Here is a 21,563-nt window from a genome sequence, read left to right as displayed (position 1 = left end):
GAGAAAAATGAGGTTTTCCCAGATTTATACATTAAAAATATTTACAAATGAAAGAGAAATGTACAACAATGTGTTAGCTCTGATTTGGATGAATATGATTCTAAGTATTTTAATTTCTTTCTTCTGTAACTATTTATATGTACTGGGTTGTCTGTAATGAACATATTTTATGTCTTTAAAAATTTTTTGAGGTTGGGCAAAGGTAACAAAATACAGAATTTTTGTCTAGGTCAAAGACTACTTTAGTAAGGATGTATGACTCTCACAGCACAACACAAAAACCCCAGCTTAGCATAAACTATATTTTAATAATTGCATCTAATTGCAAGGAATTGTTGAGACTTAATAATGTTTAAAGATGTTTTAAAAAATATCAAGTACCAATTACAAAGAAGAAACTTGGCAACAGAAGTGACTGAATGGAAGAGACACACCTTTTTTTAAAGGGTGGAGCTTGTAATTCTAATTACCTTTTTTCTCATAGCTGCCCTCTTGCAGGAAGAAAGACAGGCAGTCCTGAGGCCAGTCAGTCAACCACCATCTTCTAGGCAAGGGCAACCAGTGCCTGGACTTGGTGACAGCACTGGGGATGGGAAGGAAAGGACAGAGATCAAAAAAGCTAGGAAGGAAGTGGGTAAGGCTAGATGATTCATTAACAAGAAAGAAGAATGGGCACAGAAAAGCCAAAGTGTGATGTAATAGAAAAAAGAACACTAGTGATAGTCTTGGTTTTGCCATGACCCAGATATGAGCCTCGGGACAATCATTTTAAGAGACAACATTTCCTTGGCTTCGTTTTCCACATACCTGCAATGAATGGGTTGCTCTGAAATTTCTCAGATTTCTCCCAGATCTAACATTTTGAAGCTGGGTTTCCAGGAGGGTGACAGTAAACTTAACAGACATTTCAGGAAGGAATCTGATCCCAAAGGCTCAGATTTAGATTCTGACCTTGTTGTGTGACCTTGGACAAATTACTTAACTCCTCTCTTGCATCAGTTTCCTTTGTAAAATGGGAATAATAATAACATTGCCTATCTCACAGGATTGTCCCACATAAACCCGTAGGGAAGTTCCTGGCACAGTCTAAGTCCCAACAGATAGGAGCATTAACAGCAAGGCCATCCAACTTTAGAACACCTCATGGTCCTAGCACACAGACACATAGACCAAAACTTTTGTCAGAGCATTCAACTTGTGTTACCTAATATAATAATATGTTTCTGGAGGAAAGGTCAGATGTTTACGGGAATAGGGCACGTAGGTATCTAGGATTCGGGTGGCTGAGTCAGGAGACTTGGAGAGTTATAGGCTTCAGATCCTATTTCCTAAAAGTGAGTGCTAGTTGTCACGTCCACTCTTCCTAGCCCGGAACCATCACATCCTAATATTTGTCATAGGTATTACCCTAAAGAAACAGAACATAAAGATCTGAGTCATTTTGAAAAAAATAAGTGTTGATCCAGTAGCTGTAACCGTCAGAAACAAACGGCTCTGAGAACAACGGATGCGTATGCACCAGATGGAGAGAGCGAGCAACTGACCTCCCGGGCCTCTGCCCTATTGCCTTTACTTGCCGAAGCTACAACAGGAAGCGATGCAAATTTATATGCACACCTGGATTCCCTCCTTGCCCTCCCCAAGCCTGCCCTCACCTGAATATCATTAGAGAGAGGGGTGATAGGTCATGTAATGTTTGTCAACTAAAAAAAAAAAAAAGAAAGAAAGAAAGAAAGAAAGAAAGAAAGAAAGAAAAGGCAAAAAACAGTAACTCATTTGTGGGAGGAAAACCAAGTACAGGAGGGCAGAGTAGTGGAGGAGAGGGTACCAGCGAGGAAATGGTGTTTAGTGCAAATGTCTTGATATTAAAATCAGAGAATAATCTATATCCAATAGGGAAATTTTTGTTATTATTTAAAATTTACTTATTTAAATGTTATTATTTAAAATTCAATAATTTTGTAAATTTTTGTAAAATTCATCATTGGGAGGCCAACTTTCGATTTCAGCTGAAATGAGGCTGCCTGCGTCAGGCCCTCTAAGCTCCACACAGAACGGCGCTAAGGGTACTTTCTAGTCTCTGCTCAGGCTAATTATCTTGAAGTTCCCCTCAACTTCACTTTAATGGCCCCCAAAATTGCAGGTTTGGAAAATTTCTATAAGAAAAAGAAAAGAGAGGCAGTTACATAATTCCGGTTTTTTGTTTCCCTCTTTAGTGGCAAAGAGTATTTTTGTGCTATCACTGCTTTTTAAAATGTTTTCATCGTTCTTGAAAATTATATACCAAATAGGCAGAGTGGTTACATCAAACCTTAGTGTCTCTCATTAAAAAGCTTGATAAATGAAAAAACTGACTTAGTGTTTGTGTCCTCTGACCACCCAAAACAGAGTAGCTTCCCCTCAGGAGTTAAAACCCAGCCATCATGAGCAGGCCACCGTGAACACTAGTTCTGAGAAACACACTGAAATTTCTTACCAGCTCTCTTGTTCTCTACTAATGTTAGCAGAGATGATCTGTAGTTTTGATTTTTTTTTTTTTTTCGCTGCTCACAAGCAAAGGTGTCAAGAGGAGGGTGGGTGTTGGAGAATCATTGCACTTTGTTCTTGAGTTCAGTAATTTCAGTGGTGGCCTCCAGCCCTTCCAGTAATTTTAAAAGTGCCCATTGCCCTGTATTAAAATTCTTGTATTCTTAAGATACCTGGAGGTGTTTCTATTTCCAACTCTGAACTTGACCTGATGGTTGATAAAACTCAGTCTAAGACAGAGAACCCCAGGGGATGGTCCCACCACAGCATTACACAATGAATTAAAGTTTTCTGATATGTAAAAATACATACTGGAATTGGTTATTGGGCCACCTTACTTTTTCTAAGTTGGGTTTTTTTTTTTTTTTCAAAGATTTTGTTTATTTATTTGACAGACAGAGATTACAAGTAGGCAGAGAGGCAGGCAGGGGGAGGGTGAAGCGGGCTCCCCACCAAGCAGAGAGCCCCACGCAGGGCTCAATCTCAGGACCCTGAGATCATGACCTGAGCAGAAGGCAGAGGCTTAACCCACTGAGCCACCCAGGCGCCCTTCTAAGTTGGGTTTTTAAAAAATATTCATTTATTTGAGAGAGAGCGTGCCAGCGTGCTTGCGCATGCGCATGGGGCAGGGGTAGAGGGAGATGGAGAGAGAGAAGCTCAAGTGAATTCCTGGCTGAGCGTGGAGCCAGACAAGGGGTCCATCTCACCACCCTGAAATCATGACCTGAGCTGAAATCAAGAGTATGGATACTTATCTGACTGAGCCCTCGCCCTCTCCCTCCCCCCGCATCCCTAAATTGAGTTATTTTTGTTTATGTTTCTATTATTCCTATTTTCCTAAGTATTGACAAATCAGTGAAATAAACACAAACAGCACAGTCAGGAATTCTTAACTCTAAAAATGGAATTTTTCTTTATGTTCACTTTTTTGTTTACTGAATAATTGAAAGGAGATGATATTTGTGAATCTTGGTAAGAATGGGGAGATATTTGACTAAGAGCTATAATGTCAATGGTCAGGTATTTCCTGATCATGAATAACTTGCCTGGACTTTACGGAACACAATATGTTGTCACTTCTCTGTTACTGTGTTAGTTTCAAATGAGAAAATTGAGACTCAAAAAATTTTAGTCAAGATAAACAGCAAGCCGTCAAGTAAGGATTCAAACCTGGAATATTCTGGGTCCAGAGCATGCCCTATCATAGAGAAGCTCTCTGTCCATATTACCCCTCTTTACTGTACTTCAGAGATGAAGCCAAAAAAATTGTAGGTAGCATTATGTAGTGTGTGTGTGTGTGTGTAAATATAATAAATACATATGTAAAATGTTATGTATATGCATATGTGTGTGTGTTTGCATGTGTGTTTCTTGATTAACCTCTGTGATTTTGTCAAATCCTGACCTTCACCTTTGGAAATTGCAAGGAGAGAATGTCATATTGGGGCTTAATCCTCCAATTCTCTTTTCTATTTTTATATTATGTGTATAAATTGAGTCACTTTAAGCCTGAGCTCACCTGACTGTCCTCTTTACAGCTCTCTCCCCTTTTTGAAACATCAGTTTTTTTCTCTTTCTCTTCTTCTTTACCCCTCACTGGGTCATTGTTTTTTGGTATCACATTGTATCAAAAGCCTTCCTGAAATAGTGCAAGTAAATTCTCTCTTCCTTTGCTTTACCTCAAATCTCTTGAAGGGCTTCCATTTTCTGTATGGTATTGTCGTCCTTAATCACTTGGAGGCTCTTCTGATACAGCCTTATGTGATTTGATTTTTTTGTTTGTTTGTTTGTTTGTTTTTTTACCTTCCTGCTTTATTGTATTTGCAGGCTTAGTACAGGTGTAACTATAACGGAAGCAGCTGGAAACAGAGCCAGAGGTGGGGGTGGTGAAGCAGATTCTGAAACTGGTGTACCTCAAGCTTGAAAGTGATTGAACGGCAACAAAATGGTAACTCTTGTTCCTTTATTTCTCTTCTGTTACTTGAGCAAGTTGGCTAAGGAAGACCATCTATGGGGGGTTGTGTTCTGTTGTTTCAACTTACTACATATGTTTAAAAAAAAAAAAAAGATTAAAGAAGACAATTTAGGTGATACAGATGAACTTTACTTACATTCCAAGAAGCAGACAGTCTCCCTTCTAAGAACTGCAAAATGGGGCAGAAGCTTTTATAGAATAAAGAATCAAGAACAAGGAAGAGAAGAAGAAGAAAGATCCATTTGACTGGTGCTACACAGTCAACCTTGTTTGGGGTGAGAAGGCCCAGGGTTGGCTGGGTGCATGGGGACTGGCTGACTATACTTTGTTTCTGGTTAAGCTGAGCATTTACAGGGACAGGAAAGTTATCTAAGTTTCTGTCTCTTCACATGGCAGCCTGGGCAGGAGTTCAGCCTCCTGGACAGGCGTTTCTAGGCTCCAGCTGAACCTAGAAAACTATTTCAACACATGTGATTTTTTAAAAAAATCATTAAATAGCATGCTGTAATGTTTTTAACCAAGTGGCACTCTGTAAAGCAGTGTGAGAGGCATTTATATCTACCAGTATTAGATTCTGTTCCATGTGTGTCTTACCTTTCCATCTCCCACCCAGTTCGAGCATGAGAAAAGATTAAAAAAAAAAAAAAAGGGCTGTCAAAAAGCCAGTTGGCAAGTCAGAAGCATGCAAAGTAGGGAGGAATAGCAGATAGATTAGATGATGGGACCTGGACCAGAAAGACCGCAACAGGCTTGAACTATGGACAAGAAACAATAAGAAAAAAAAAAAAATAAGAGTGATTCAAGTAAAGACCTGCATCCACACACAATAAAGCAGCTACTAAGGGTGGAGGAGATTAACATTCACTGAGTATCTTCCTGGGACTGTGCTCCCTCCAATGTGCTTTTCCTTGGGTTATCTAGTAAATTATAGGAAACTCACACCCTTGGAGTATGGTTTTTTCTTAGTGGGGTAAGGTAATGCAAAATTAAGGAGCACAGAGGCTGGCTAAATCTAGTATATTTGAATTCACATTATGAGTAGGTACATTATTTGGGGGTTTTATTTTAAGTGTGAAGAATGGCAGGACTTTGAGGTTTCAGTGAGCCCTGTATTGCTGAGGTGGTCATAGGTAGAATGATGGCATCTAGAGCTGATGAGAACCACATTGTCTTCTCTGCCAAGACCACATCGGGAGTCCTGCTTTGAATTCCAAAGACTATTCTGTAGGTGAAAGAAAGGCAAATAGGACCACCTTCAGAAGAGAAGAGAATGGGGTACAAGTTCCAAAGTCACTATGAATCATGTATGGTCAACTTTATCTTTGGAAATTCCTTAATTTGATTTTATATTGCCGGCCCCTAGGTCATGTAAAGGACAAGAGCCAAAAATTAACTCCTTCTGTTGCCCTGTGTATGTTGTCTATGAGTTCCCTTTCCCTGGTTCACTCTGAATCATTGGGGAATGGCAACTGTAAATTAGGGAGGGAAGGATAAAAGAATTTCCCCCAATACTGTTGTTGTTGTTGTTGTTAGGTGCAACACAGATGCCATTGAATTTCTCTAAATTAAATGAGCTTCTGGTGCAACTCCGTGGCTACCAGGAGAATAAGGCAGGCTCAAAACCATGTCACATAACTCAAAAAATTAGAGATACTGAGTCTTAAAGCAATATAATCATGGAAAACCCTATAATTTACCTTAACATATTTGGAGGAATATCCAGTGAAAGAGGAATTAGAACAGAGCTGGTCGTTCTCAAACAATTACCAGTTGTTACCATGACTGTCTGGAGATCTATATTGAAAAGAATGTGAGACAACATCCAAGGTCAATGAGAAAGAATTCTACTTGACAATGATGTCCATCCAATGCTTGAAAGAAAGCCAGTGCCCAGGTGTTGCATGTGATGGAAACAGAATGGCTATAGATGACATATAATGAGAGCTTGAAAGAGGAATTCACATGAGGTTGGGAATGCTGTTTTCTGTCATTACACTGAGAAGTCAAACAAGTTAGTCTGGAAAGAGAGAATGGGAGAGAAAGAGAAGAATAGAGCATATTTTCAGAAATGAGAAAACTTACCACTCTCAAGAGTCTCCTCCCTCACTCCTGGTAAGTTTCCACTTGTCATTCATTCCCTCATAAAGAAATCAGTGCATGCTTGCAGTAAATTTCCCTTTTTGGCTTTAGCTAATCATGTAGGTTTCTGGCTTTTGCAATCAAACACTCCCTAGAGGCTTATGTCTGAGTGGGGGCATATTTCAATCCCATTTAATTCAATTTAACCAATGTTTATTGAATGCCTGTTATGCTCCTTGTGTTCAATAATTTGGGTCAAGTTATGAGCCTGGCCTATGACTGGAATCTATGAAAGATTCAAAGGGAAGAGCAGTCATAGATTATGATGAAACATAAATAAATTAAACAAGACAGAACATAATGAGAGTTCTTGGTCTTCCCACCCAGGGTGTGTGTTCTGAGTTGTCTTTAAATTCTGTCCAGCTCATGCTAGTTGGCAAGAGGTATGGGGGGCAATGGCTTACACAGCCCTTTTTAAGTGCAAACCTGAGGGATGAGAGGAAATTTGACACAGGAATTAACAGCCAGCAGTGGGGCTTTGTGAAGAACACAATCCAGTGAAGCCCTTTAATTATGCAAGATCTTTAAAAAAAAAAAAAAAGTTATTCAGACACTACTGCCTTAAACTCTGAAGATAATAAACTTCACTTAAAGTCCTACATGGATTCATCATCCAATGATGACTGAGATACAAATAGAGCTTTTTGCCCACAAAAACCATTACCAAGACACAGCTGATTAAAAAGTTAACCAAAACCCCTATCCCAAGTTAGAACCCTTACCTCTAGGAAGAGACTGATAAAATAATAAACATACAAACATTTTCTGTTTGTGTTCTGACTGCAAAGTCCAAAGCAAAGGAAACCCAAACCAAGTCAGAAGTCGGGAAGGAAACTCTTTTCATTGGCCATGAGCAACCAAAATTCCTCTTCAGTTAGCTGTGCTCTAATAACTGACACCAGGAACAGTGCCACTGCTGTCCCCAAATCAAATGTCTCCACTGCCACCCCCACCAGAAAACAGATTTGACAAAACTCCTCATGCTCCTTGGTCTGAATTGAAGTCGTTGCACAGCGTTATCAGGTGAGTAGAGCCTGGGTAACATGCTCGGGCCCTCCCTACGAGAGATGCTGGAAAAACAAGCTACCGTCTTTACTCATGAGGTAGCAGGGCTCAAAGAATGGGACATTCTCCAAACTCAGGAAAGTTGTGCAAAAGGTTCTAGTCAAGCAAAAACATGCCAGTGTCCCTCACATCACCCAGAGGATTTATTCCTCAGACCTCAAATTCAACCAGTTAATAACCGCATTTGGTGAAAGTTCACCAGCTGTCCCCTGAGAATGATTCTCCCCTTCTTCTTCTTCTTTTAAAGATTTTATTTATTTATTTATTTGAGAGAGCAGGAAGAGATCGCAGAGAGAGAGGGAAAAGCAGACCCAGCCACCCCTCCCCTTCCTCTCCTTCGAAACCAGCTTCCCTGTTCTCAGGACTGTTCCTGACAGCAGAGCCTAGGGGCTGGGTCTCGCTTACCTCAAGTCAAGTGGACACTGTCGACACCCTGCAAAGAAACTGCTTAGTACAATGGCAAATAAACCTTCTGGAATAAACCCTGAACGTCACATGAGGTACTCCCAGCCATGACCAATACCTATAAAATGTTTCCTCGAAGAGTCTGGCAGTATTCCGCAGATAAGTTTGTTTCTGACAATCGGCTACTCACGTACGCTACAATAGAGGGCTGATCATTTTTATTTCCACGTAACTGTTGATCTTGGAACGTGGGATGCAATTGCTCATGATTAAGAAGTATCTGAAACGTCAGAAAACCTGGAACAGGGATGACCCGTGTCCATTTTGGTAATCCTTTTGGCAGAGGCAACAGGAGCATTTGTCATTTAATCTACTTCTATATTTTAGGAAAATTGAGCCTGAGTCAGTTACCCAGAAGATGCAAAGGAACTCGGCCTCGCGTGACAGATTCCACATGTTAGCAAAACACTTTTCACTCCCAGAATCCCTGAGGAAATTAGGAAATAATGACATGGCTCAGTCTAGAAATTTTCCTCAATGTGTATTAATTTAGTATTTATCTTAAAACTATATCTTCTCCTTTTTTGAGGGAAGACATTTAAATTAGGAGATTTTTTTCCCCCTGAGGCATGAATGTCCTTTAATTCAAAATTAGAGGAAGAGGCTCCATGAAGAACACTGAGGGCTTTGTGATGGCAACAGGAAAAGCCCGAGAAAAGAGAGAACCTTGCTGAAGGATCCATGCCTGAGAGGGAAGGGTGGGCTTTGGTGGGGGAGGGGGGAGGAAGGCAAAGAGTGAAGAAGATGAAGGAGACCTGGAAGTGACTATTATTTCAAGAGATGGCCCCGATAAGCTTATTGTAGAGCATGGAGCACGGTCAGTGACCTTTAACTGGACTCAGGTTACATTAGCTGTCAGTATTCAGTTGCCTCAGGAAGGTCCCAACCTTTTGAAAGATTCATACAAAGTAGAGCTCAACTGAAACTATGCCTAGGACGGCATTAGGGTTTTCACCTGTTGCGTCCAACATCCAAATAGTTACTTAGGGCCACTCTGGCTTCCACTTGCTATGACAAGTAGGACGTTGTGGTCCCCAGCTTAAGCATAACAGTGCTGGATGCTCAAATAGAGACAGTGATTGTCTCAGGGGTGGGGAGGTAATTGAGGGGGAGAGAGAACGGGGATCTACGGGATGACTTTAATTTCACCGAGACGGTTTCTCTTTACATGAGCTGTGAGCGTAGTCCACAAAAATGTCATCTTGAATAGTTCTATTTTTAACAGTTTCTTCATTTTGTTTGGTTCCCCCACAAGAGATGCCATCTCGTATATTTTAAATCTCCTTTAAAGAATCTAATTTTATAGTGCCATCCAGACCAAAAATATGTCAATTTAGTGAGGGAGGATATTTAATTGCTTCAGAACATCCACATTTTGAAAAATAAACATGTTTCTTTTTCTCCTTGGTCAATTTGGCAGCACAATGTAACTTATTTGTGGCTGTTATTTGTCTCCACAATTTCCCTTAATAGTAGGTTTCACAGTCTTTATGTTCACGAAGCATTTCCTTATGTCTGGACCAAATCCCTTTTTGCTCTAATTTGAGGCCAGAGACTCTGTGGAGTTGCTCACAATTGTCTATTGAATAGACAAACACTTGGAGTTTGTTTTGAAAACTCACTTCAGCCTTCTCTTCATCAGGGTAAACAATTCTCATCTTGCAGCCTTTCCTCAATAGCGCTATATAATGCGTCCACGATAATGTGCTCATGTACAAAATTGGATGCAGTTCAACAAATTCAGGACTGGTTCAAGAAACGCAGCACAAAATTGACTTGACTTAATCCTATTATCCCTCATATTTGAATGGTACTTTAATTTACAAAGTACTTTTATAAACAATAGCTCATTTTCTCTCCATGACAGATCTGTGAGATGAATATTATTTTTCTTTTCTTTTTGTCTTTTTCCTGACAGAGGAGGCCACAAAATCTCAGACCACACTGCCAGTCAGTGGGAAAGCGGAGATTCAAACTCACTCTTCTGAGCCAAGGACCAGGTGGATTTCCAGTACCCAGCAGCTGCCTACGGTGGGCAAGGCTGGTGCAGGGTGTTGCCAAGGATCCCACCACGAGTACTTGATTCCCACAGGTCTGTTCACAGAGGTAAGGGAAAAGGTCTTGGGAAAGAAGTGGAATGAGCTGGGCTCTGAGGGTTAAGTAGGGTTTGCACAGGTGGAGAAGAAAGTTAGGAACATGCCGGGTTGAGGGGATCTGCCCATGTGAAGATACGTTGTCCAGGATCACTGTGTCTTAAGCTTATCTCTCCTTAAGTAGAACGCATGCTTCGAGATAGGATAAAGTTCCATGGTTAAAGACCAGGGCTAGGAAGTCCCAGGGGCCTGGATTTCAATCTGGATTTCACCAAGTACTAACTTCTTGGTCCAGAGCCATTTCCTTCATCCTTTCTTGCTTCATTTTCTCATCTGTAACATGGGAGGATTAAGTGTATTCATTCATGTAAATACACAATAAACATTAGCTATCAATGAACAAAAAACACTAAAGAGAATAATTATAAACAACATGCAGTAGGAATAAAGGGTAGAGAGATCTATTTCTAATTCATGTCTCAGAGTATTTCATTTCCCAAAGACATGACATGATCCAAAAGCGTTCCTATCCTTGCCCCCAGTGCCTTGTGCTAAAGTGTAAGAATTTACACTTTCATTTAATAGGAAAGGAACTGAAGAATAATTTGGTGGACGAACTTCTTATCCCTTCCACAAAGATAATTTTCAGTTCTCACTGTTACATATTCGTGAGTTCAGTGAACCTAACCTGTACCCCCAAAGGATAAGAAAATAAATCACTGGCTCCATTGGCCTAAACTGTCATTTACTTTCTGATTAGAATGCAGGTTGTAGGTAATTGTTGTGCATGATTTGCTCTTTATGTTTGTATGACTAGTTCTATAAAATTCACCTCCCACTGTATCCCCTATCCTGAATTTAGAAGTAAAGGAATACAGTTGGAGTCACAGCACACTTAACGAGTATTTGAGCCTGACCCCGAGTACTCCCAACAAGATGGGTCATGCATGGGAAAACCTTCTATCATGTGTGCTCTGGACGAAAAGGAAAATGAAATCACCAGTTTAGAGGCCAATGAGGAGAGCTTTTGTTGTGGAAGTGGGAGAGGCAAGTATATCTTGCCATAGGGTGATCAGTGTCTCTGTTTTGAAATGGAAGAATGGAATATTGCAAATAGTTTTCATTGTCATGGGTGAATGGCGCATGGGTACAGCCTACTAAATAATCATGTCTGGTTTTCTTCCTCCAGTGGACTTCTTAGTATGGTGAGAGGAATGTCATTTGGAATTGCAAGGTAGTTGTATTGGTTCTCTAGGGTTATAGTAACAAATTACCACAAACTTAGTGGCTTGAAACAATGCAAGTTGTTTGTTTTTTTTTTTTTAAGATTTTATTTATTTGTCACAGAGAGAGAGGGAGGATAAGCTGGGATAGTGGCAAACAGAGGGAGATGCAGGCTCCCTCCTGAGCCTGTTGCAGGACTTGATCCCAGGACTCTGGGATCATGACCAGAGCCCAAGGTAAATGCTTAACTAACTGAGCCACCCAGGTGTCCCATAACAATGCAAATTTCATTGTTTTGCAGTTCTGTAGAAATCCAACATGGGTCTCACCAGCTACAATCAAGATGTTGACAAGGAAGATTTCCCTCCTAAAGATTATAGGAGAGAATTTGTTTCCTTGCCTTTTCCAGCTTCTGGATGCCATCCACCTTCTTTGGTTCCAGATCCTCTCCCTTTGTCTCCAAAGCCAGCAGAAGTGAGTCCATTCGTTTTCACAGTGCATGGCTCTAACCTATTCTAGAGCATCCCATTTCCATTTGTAAGGTTCGTTGTGATTACATTGGGCTCACCTGACTAATCTGGAAATCTCTCTATTTTAAGGTCAGGAGATTAGCAACCTTAATTCCACCTCCAACCTTAATTTCCCTTTACAGGAAGGGGAACATATTCCCAGGTTGCAGAAATTAGGACGTGTTCATCTTTGTAAGACCATAATTCCACCTCCCAGAGTAGACACTGATACCAAAAGACAGTCTCAAAATCTTTTGTTCAACAGATCCACTGGTTAGCCAGATTAGAAGTCCCTCTTGTCCAAAAATATCAACTAAAATTGTTAAGACATGAACACCTCAGTGTCAGTACTTATCTGGAACAACAGTTCTGCCCACTAACTTGGAGAGAGGCAAGGGAAGAAGACGAAGAGATCCCAGGCAGTATGTTTTATGCTCAGCATCCACCCCCAACAATCTGTTCTTTGTCTTTGTTATGTACAGTAAGGGCTTTCCGTGTTCTATAAGATAATCGACTGGCACTCCAAGGCATACCAAGAGTGTCAGCACGAAGTTCTGCAGAGCTCTACCATGCCCACTTGCCATCTCTGTACCGTAGCTCAAGCGGCTTGTAATAATCTTGGGGTCATTTCTTGTTGGCTTTCCCTCCTTCCTAAGGATTGAACTTTCACTTTCAGAATGCACAGGACAACAGAAGGCCAACTCTGATCTCATTAAAAGAAAAGAGATAATTCAGGTACTGTCAAAATTCAAGTCATGACTCATCTCTCCAGTTGAGTTACAATCATCAGAAAGGAACCCCCCCCCAAAAGAGAGAGATTTTAGGAAAGTTAAATTCAATTTTTATATTGTATATTATAATTTTAAAGTTATGAGAGACCATAGGGTTCCTGGGTGGCCCAGTCAGTTAAGGTCCTGCCTTCAGCTCAGGTCATGATACCAGGATCCTGGGACTGAGTCCCGCATTGGGCTCTCTGCTCAGTGGGGAGTCTGCTTCTCCCTCTTCCTCTGCCCCTCCTCCCTGCTCGTGTTCTCTCTCCCTCTCTCTCAGATCAATAGATAAAATCTTTAGAAATATTAAGTTCTGAGAGACCATGAATGATTTCTCTTCGTTCATCCCTCTTCCGTGTCAGCCTAATGGTGAAACAACTGACATCAGAGAAAATGATCTTGTTTTGTCCACCAGAGGATACAACTCCACAAATTGTCTTGAAAATATATTCTGAAGTTTAACAGTTTCTCTGTCTGGAGTGTACTCCTGGTCCAACCTAGTTTAAATCCATTTATTTGTTTATATTCTTAAAAATATAAAAAATCTGATTTTCAACTTTATACGGAAGATGTTTAGATACTTAAAGACTCTTATCAAAGTTCATCCTTGCTAGGATGAAATCTGGAGAATACGGTATGTATTTTGGCAACACTTGGGCTAATAATAATGCCCTGTGGTGTCTAATCTGGACTCAAAGACTGTGTGTAAGTACATGTAAGTGACTGCGTGTGTGTGTGTGCACACGTGTGTTCTTTTAAAAGCAGAATTGCCAGCAAACCCCATCCATATGGGACATCTGGAAACCCTGCCAAATTCCCCTTTTTTCTAGATCAAATAATTCCAGTCCCATTTAATTTTGCTTCAAAAATTCAAATTTATAAACATCAAAATGAACCACACTGACATGCACATATGTAGCTAAGTATCTAGGGTGACTTAGAGTCAAGCTCTCCTAAAAACAGGAGAACAAAAAAGTTACTTTTTTGTTTACTTCCTTCTAACATTAGACTCTATGAAACAGAACCAAATATACCCACAGATTTTTGAGTGTCCAGTGGATTTGTGCCACTGCCGTCGGTTCTGTGGACTAGCCCAGTGATCTGAGTTTTGTGACCTGCTTCAAAGATGCACCTATAGGACCTATGAAAGGGGTTCCAGTGGAGCCACTGACTTGTAATTAACTCACATTTCCCATTTGCCCAGGGCTTCAAATGTGGACTTTTGGTCCTTTCCCTAAAGGAAGTCTTTGATGGACAGAGATGTTCATCATTCAGATATAAGCTTCTGTCCCATTACAGGCACCCCACCTATAGCGCATTTGAAATATTTTTTACAAATCCCATAATTATCTTATGAAAAGCCCAATTATATTGCATTGCATTTGTATTAAAGGCATTAATTTATTAACCATAAACATTTAAAATATACCACAATTATTTATAACCCTGTTATAAAATTGGGAGGAGGCCGTGTATGTATAAAATCCTGCCTTGGCATCTGAGCCTTTCAATAAGAATCCACAGGCTCCCATGTGTGGCACTATGCCAGGATCCAAAAAAAGCAGGGTCTGTCTTTATTGGCTTGATGCTTTGATGGCCTTTGATCAGGCCATTGTACTAGAGCAGCCAAGATATAGGGCAAGATTTGGCCTTTCGGTAACCTTCCTTCTTTGTGCAAGAGTAAGACAAGTTAATTGGGCTTGACAGTACAGATGACCCTTTCAAGTCAGGAAAAATGAGACTGTTGTGCTTACCCCAGGTAGATAACCATTAATATTGCTTGTACTGTCTATGGGAAGAGAAAGGGGCTTGTTTGTTTTAAATGTTTTTCAAGGAAGGCAACAAAGATTCCAGGGGGGGTGGGAGGGTGGGGAGAGGATTTCCATCTAAGGAAACAATGGTGCCATTTGAAGGATTCAAGACACTTTGAAAGGTAGAGAACACACTCCCGCTGATAAATTATTATTATCGATAACCCCTTCTTTGTCCTTGATTTCACATAATTGTCAAAGTTCAGACTGTGAGACCTAGTGGACTCACTTTAGAGCTCTTTGTAGAAAACTACCTCTGGAAAGGGAGACTTCTTGTATTTTAGCAGCGATGGAATGTTGCGGGCAATTTGAGCTCATATTGTTTACACTTTATGAAGGCATTTGTTTTCCTCACAATATATCCTAGAACTCTTTTCTCTTTGTGTTCGTTTGTGTCTCTTTCTGAGTGGCACCAGTGACCATACGTGCGTGCACTGAGGGAGAGGGAGGTCATGTGGGAGATCTCCCCTGTAAGAGGGTCATTCACTCTTCTTATTAGGAAAAGCTTCCAGGGCTGGAAGATGGCACCAATTCTCTCCTCTTCCCTGTAGAGAACTAAAAAATTACAGGTACTCTCAGTGAGTCCAACGTCCTTTGAGGTATAGGACTTTGGTGCTCATTATTCTGTTTTCACCTGTGTTGGTCCTGTTCCAGTTTTAGCAGTTCAGAACCTCATTTATTTACCTTTTCTCTCAGTTTTATTGAGATATAATTGACACACAGCACTGTATAAGCTTAAGGTCTACAGCATAATGACTTTATTTACATATTTTGCAATTTCCACAATAAGTTTAGCTAATATCCGTCATCTCATATAAATACAAAAACAAACATTAAAATTAAAAATTAAAAAAATGTTTTCCAGGGCCCCCCAGGTGGCTCAGTCAGTTAAGTGGCTAACTCTTGATTTCGGCTCAGGTCAGGATCTCAGGGCTGTGAGATTGAGCCCCACACCCCGCTCCATACTAGGAGTGGTGCCTGCTTAAGATTCTCTCTCTCCCTCTCCCTCTACCCCTCCCCACCACTGCCCCCAGCCCCAGCTTGTCCTTAGGCACACACGTGTTCTTGCTCTCTCTCAAATTTTTTTTTTTCTTGCGATGACAACTTTTAGGTCTATTTTTTTAGCAAATTTCAAATATACCATGTAGAGTATTAACCATAGTCATCATGTTTCACATTATATTCTTAGTACTTACTGATTTTATAATTACAAATTTGTACCTTTCAATCACCTTCTTCCAATGCATGCCCCCACCCCACCTTGCCTCTCTGGTAACCATAGGTCTGATTTCTTTTTCTATGAGTTTGGTTCAGTTTTTGTTTTGTTTTGTTTTTTGATTCCACATGTAAGTGAGATCATACAGTGTTTGTCTTTCTCTGTTTTATTTCACGTCAACATAAAGCTTTCAAAGCTCATACATGTTGTCACAAATGGCAGGATTTCCTTCTTTTTTATGACTGAATAACATTCAGTGTATATATACCACATTTTCTTTATTCATTCATTCATCCATCAGTGGACTCCAAGGTTGTTTCTATGTCCTGGCTATCGTGAATAATGCCACAGTGAACATGGGGGTACAGATATCTCTTAGATGAGGTGATTTTGTTTCCTTTGGATATATACCCAGGGAATCAAATTTGGAAGAAAGAGGAAGAGCTAGACAGACAGAAGGAAGGAATGAGGGAGGGAACGGGGAGGAAGGGAGAAGAGAAAGAAGGAAGGAAGGCGGGAATGGGGGAAAGGGAAGATCGAGGAAGAGGGAAAGAAAGAGTCAGAGGCAGGGAAGGAGGGAAGAAGGTAGGAAAGATAAGAGGACCTGTCTCAGAGGAGGTTCTTAGGTGGCGTGCATTGAGTTTTTGCTCTTTGTGAACATAGTCCTGTCATTAGGGCCATGATCTATGGATTGATGCCATGTGTCTTATATCAGTCAGGAGAGATTTCCAAGTAAGTCTAAGATTTACCAGTAAAATGTGAAATAAATCTGAGTTTTATTGCCTAGCACTGATGGAATTTCATCATTATAGGACTGGCAGGGCTTCAGTTTTATCCACTTACTGTTCTAAGCTTTGTGCATAGGTATCGTTTCTTTTGGAGAACAACCTGAAAATGCATACCAAATATTGGACAATATAATATCTTATTTTCAGAAACATGTCTTAAGGACACATCTCTAAGGACACATTCAAGAGGAGAAAATCATTATTGGAAAGTCTCTCTAAATAAAGAGATATGCTTAGGGCAGCATACCATATGATATCCCAAACTTGAAATAATCTAAATTTCCAACAGTGGAGGATAATTAAATTAGAAAATATCAATGCTATGAATAATATGCAACCATGAAAATAGTGTGATAGTAGACATGGAAAAATATTTATGAACATAAAGTAAAAGCTAGTGTAAATTCTATACATACAAAAGACTACAATCATGAAATAACTTTTTTTAAAGATTTTATTTATTTATTTGAGAGAGGCAGTGAGAGAGAGCATGAGTGAAGAGAAGGTCAGAGGGAGAAGCAACATGAAATAATTTTTATATACATTGAAAGGGTCTGTAAATAAATGAACATGAATTCTATGGAATTTTGTATGTATGTGTTTTAGAATTTTCTGATACAATACTTCAAAGCTGATTTAATCATAGATCATTTACAGTAAAATTGATTCTTGTTTAGTGAATGAGTGATTGTTGGAAAAGGTACATTTTCTTATATCAGTCTAGACAAGGAGCTATTAGAATGGTTTAGGCACCAAACTTATTCTATAGAAATTCTCTCGTCATCAAAGGTTTTAAGTGTAGTACACCCGATATGCTTGAAAAGATTAAGATGTTAGATTCAATATCTTCCCTTCATGACATGATCAGTGGAAAAAATCTTTTTTCATCACCTTAAAAATACAAAACCAGAATTACCACATGTACTTTCAGAAAAATAGTGGTAGTGTCTTATGTAGTTAAAAAGAATCTGTTCTCACTCATTTTTTAAATTAGCTGAAGAGTTTTTAGTATTGTTCCAAATCAATAAGCAAATTAAACTAATAAATATATCGTGAGTAAGGCAATATCTTATTAACAAAGCAAAAATTGGGTTCTCAAAGTTCTCTATGTGACAAATGTGCCTGCATGAAGACATTTATTTACTTCTTTGTTGTTTATGGAAGTCTGCCATTCTCTCAAGACTATAAGTTCCTTTAAGGACAGATAATATGCCTTTGCATCATTTATACTCCCACATATGTGCTAGCACCTAGCACATGATTGGCATTCAATCATTATTTGTTCAAGTAAGTAACAAATGAACAGGCCAAGCCAAAGATTTTAAACAAATTCTTTCCCTCTCCTAATTTCTGTATGCTATGTTAGAGTAAATTTGTTTACTGGAACAAAATCAGGATTGTTTTACTAAAAGCCAAAAAGAATCCAACATTTAATAATGAGTAAATGCTACCATATCCAGAGCCAAAGAGAACTTCTACTTTTATATTTTATATACGTCTGGATTGTTTTAATTTTTTATTATAATAAAAATGCATATTTGAAAAAGCAGATAAGATACTATGTTGAAAATTTTTTGTTTGGGCACGTACACTCCATTTTAGGAATCTGTTGTTCCTAAAGGGGTAGAGATAAAAGGGAGTTTTAAGAGTACTGAAGCACAGAAACTCTGTAATGTAAATATTAAGATTCACATAGCTGGAACTGAGATATATGCTGTTGACCTAGATCTCCCCAATCCTTTGCTAAAGCAGTTTAAAAAAAAAAAAAAAGCTTGTTTTCCTCTACCTTTGAAATGATAGATTAATTTTGCCTGACTTTCGGGGACAGAAAGGCAAAGAATCATGTTGTTTTATACCTCTTGTGAATTAGTACAAATTCCCCACAGGAGAAGGGAGAACAAATATTAGAAGGACAAGTCATACCTCTTCTCTCCCCTCCCCACTCAAGCTGTTTTGTTCCAGGTTAGTAAGAACTGACAAGACTGTTTGCAGTTAAGCATACCTAATCGTCTCAGAACTGTGGCTAGACATTGAGGAAGAGATTTTACTCTAAAATTTAATTTATGATGACTTGAAAATGAGTTAAATCTTCCCATTCTTTGTGTGTGGGCTTCCCAAGGTGATTTTCTTCCAGAGAGTAAATAATGGAAAGGGGAAAAAGAGTAATTTTATAGTGGGGCATCCAACAAACCCTACCTCACCCAGATGATCAAGGTTAACACCAACTGAGATAAGTCTTGCCAAGAGCATGAACCCTTGAGGTAACGTGCTCAGACAGACACTTTACTTATCTCTGTGGTCTTTCTCTCCACAAACCTTAGTTCTAGTTTAACTATGAGAAAAACATCAGACGAATTCCAGTTGAGGTACATTCTACAAAATGCCTCACTAAAACTCTACAAAAACAAGGCCAAGTCTAAGGCACTGTGACAATCAAGAGTTGCCTGAGGAGACACGACACTAAATCAACTGTAGCATTCTGAATAATATCCGTCTTGTAACAGAAAAAGACATTGGGTAAAAATGAAGGAAATCTGATTGAAGTATGGATATGGACTTTAATTAATGTCAATATATTAAAATCAGCTCTTTTGTTATGATAAAAGCACCACAGTAATGTGAGATGTTAACAATAAGGAAGCTGGGTGCAAGGTATATGAGAGCTCTCTCTACTCTATGAACAACTTTTCTATAAATCTAAACCTATTCTAAAACTAAAAGTTTGATTAAAAATAAAAAGTATGGATGTAGGAGGAGCCATTTAATATACTAATGTTAAAGATTTAAGATTTCTTCAAGCATGAAAATTCTGACTGAGAAATATATACCAGTCTTTATGGACTAGTATTACTCTAAAAAATTCTTTAAGACATACTCTTTCAATAAATTTGAATAAGACAAAAGGAAGTTATATCTGATGACTAGAAGAGACCTTGGAAATATTCTCACCCAAGCCCTTTATTTTATGAATGAGCTAATGAAGACCTGAGAGGCAGAGCCAGAGGGCAGACGCAAGCCCCCTTTTGCCATACCCTCAAACTATGAAGACCCCCTACAACAAAATGCCAATTGAACAAGTAAGCTATTTCTCAGATAACCTACCAATCTTCTCTCAATCTGCTGTTGCTTTCGATCAGTTAATTCCTAAGGAAGGATCAGTCTTACATCCAGAAATAGGGTATCCTTGTACACTATTTCCAATAACTTAAAGTTTAAAGTGATAGAGATATCAGTATAGCTGAATATACACTTGCCCCACCATCCATAGGGATACATTCCAAGACCCCCAGTGGAGGGTACCAAACTCTATATATACTATGTTTTTTTTCCTGTACATACATACCTATGATAAAGTTTAATTCATAAAGTAAGTATAGTAAGGAATTAACAAAAATAATAGTAAAATAGAACAATTCTAATATAGAATAATAAAATTATGTCAGTGTAGTGTCTCTCTCTCTCTCTCTCTCTGAGAATATCTTATTGTACTGTGCTCACCCCTCTTGTGATGACATGAGATGATAAAGTTCTTATGTGATGAGATGAAGTGAGGCAAATGACGGGATTGTGATATACTATTGGGTTACTACTGAACTTTCGAGGATAAGTCAGGAGGATCATCTGTTGGTTGATGGTGGGAAACTGAACAGAGAGAGAAACCTGCACAAGAGGAGACTACTATACTAGTCTAGAAATCATTGATATTTCCTGATTCTTTGCTGTAAAACTGCTCTGTATCCCTGGGGCATTGAAGCTGGTCTCTATGCCTGGAGTGTCAAAGTACTCCAGATCTAGAAGCTGAAAGCCTCAGCATGTAAGTTTTCAGCATATATCCAGGAACATCCCAGAGAGAGAAACTGCTTACCCTAACTTTCAGCCATGTATGCCCCATTTCAGTGACCCTAAAGAAATGTAGACACTAGCTTTAAGGAAAGAACGTTCTTCTTTGCTCTCCCATCACTTCCTGGAGTGGCTGGGGCTATCTGTGTAACTAAAATGCCTTAATCAAGACATTTTATGGTTATTATAATCTTTTGTGGTTGTGCATACGGACCATTGTACAACGAACATGGCCCAGACACAACTGTCCCATTTAGGACTGACACTAAGCCAGGCATGAATCGGAATTAACTGTTGACGTGAGTAGAGGTCTGGGTGTTTACATTTCCTTCTGCCCATAGGATAGATAGCTAAAGCCCTTTGCTATCTACATTTTGTACATGGAGATAGCACTCTGTTAGGTAGTAATTGTCTTGATGAGTTTATTATTATTTAAAAAAATACACATTAGAGGTATGGGCTGATATTCCTTTATAATTCTATATGCCCAGCATAGTTTCTAAGACCCTCCTGCTTTCCCAGGCGAAGGAGTATGGACATCAGGGTGCTTAGGCAAGGTTACTAGATTATTAACACTCTAGCTCAAAAGTACAGTGCCTAGAGACAAGTCAGGTTTCTTGACTTCCGATCCAGTTTTCTGAATACGAAGATGTGATAGTTTAGAATTGTTGGAATTTTTTTTTACTCTTTAATATTTCAAGCAAATTATAAATAAAGCCAGCCATTGTTAGGTGTCACGAAAAAAATGCACTGTATCAAATACTGGATACAAAGATTCTGCCTGAGTGTGCTCACACATGCACTCCATCTGAAATATTAGAATTATATTGCCATCAGGGAAAGATGTATTTATCCTTACAGAGAGCTTCTCTCTAAGTTATTTTTGTTTATAAAAAGGGGACAGTTGTTTTCTTAAATATTCTAGAATATCATGCAAACACAAAATAATGTAGTATATTTTATAATGTATATAATATTTTATTTATGATTTTATGATGTATATATAATATTTTCAGTGGGGAGAAACACTGCAATTTAAACATGTTCCCACAACTCAAGGCCCTAAAAATGTCAATAAATAACTAATTTGTGTAGGCTGACTTACTACCACTGTTCTAAAGCAGAATAGTCACCTTGATTAG

General features: G+C 39.1%; 1 long non-coding RNA gene across 1 annotated transcript in view; it reads left to right on the top strand.

Annotated features, from left to right (window-relative positions):
* The window catches only part of LOC116868131, a 120,695-nt gene extending 114,521 nt beyond the window's left edge, over positions 1–6,174 (top strand). Inside the window, exons 3-4 of the long non-coding RNA XR_004382754.1 lie at positions 4,354–4,474; positions 6,035–6,174. This is a non-coding gene — a long non-coding RNA (uncharacterized LOC116868131). The remainder of the gene's footprint in view (positions 1–4,353; positions 4,475–6,034) is intronic.
* Positions 6,175–21,563: the final 15,389 nt, after the last annotated feature.

Source organism: Lontra canadensis, unplaced genomic scaffold (assembly GCF_010015895.1).
Source record: "Lontra canadensis isolate GAN:19392208 unplaced genomic scaffold, GSC_riverotter_1.0 scaffold14, whole genome shotgun sequence".
Classification (NCBI taxonomy): Eukaryota; Metazoa; Chordata; class Mammalia; order Carnivora; family Mustelidae; genus Lontra; species Lontra canadensis.
Note: the sequence above shows the minus strand (reverse complement) of the source record. Positions and strands in the feature narration are given on the sequence as shown.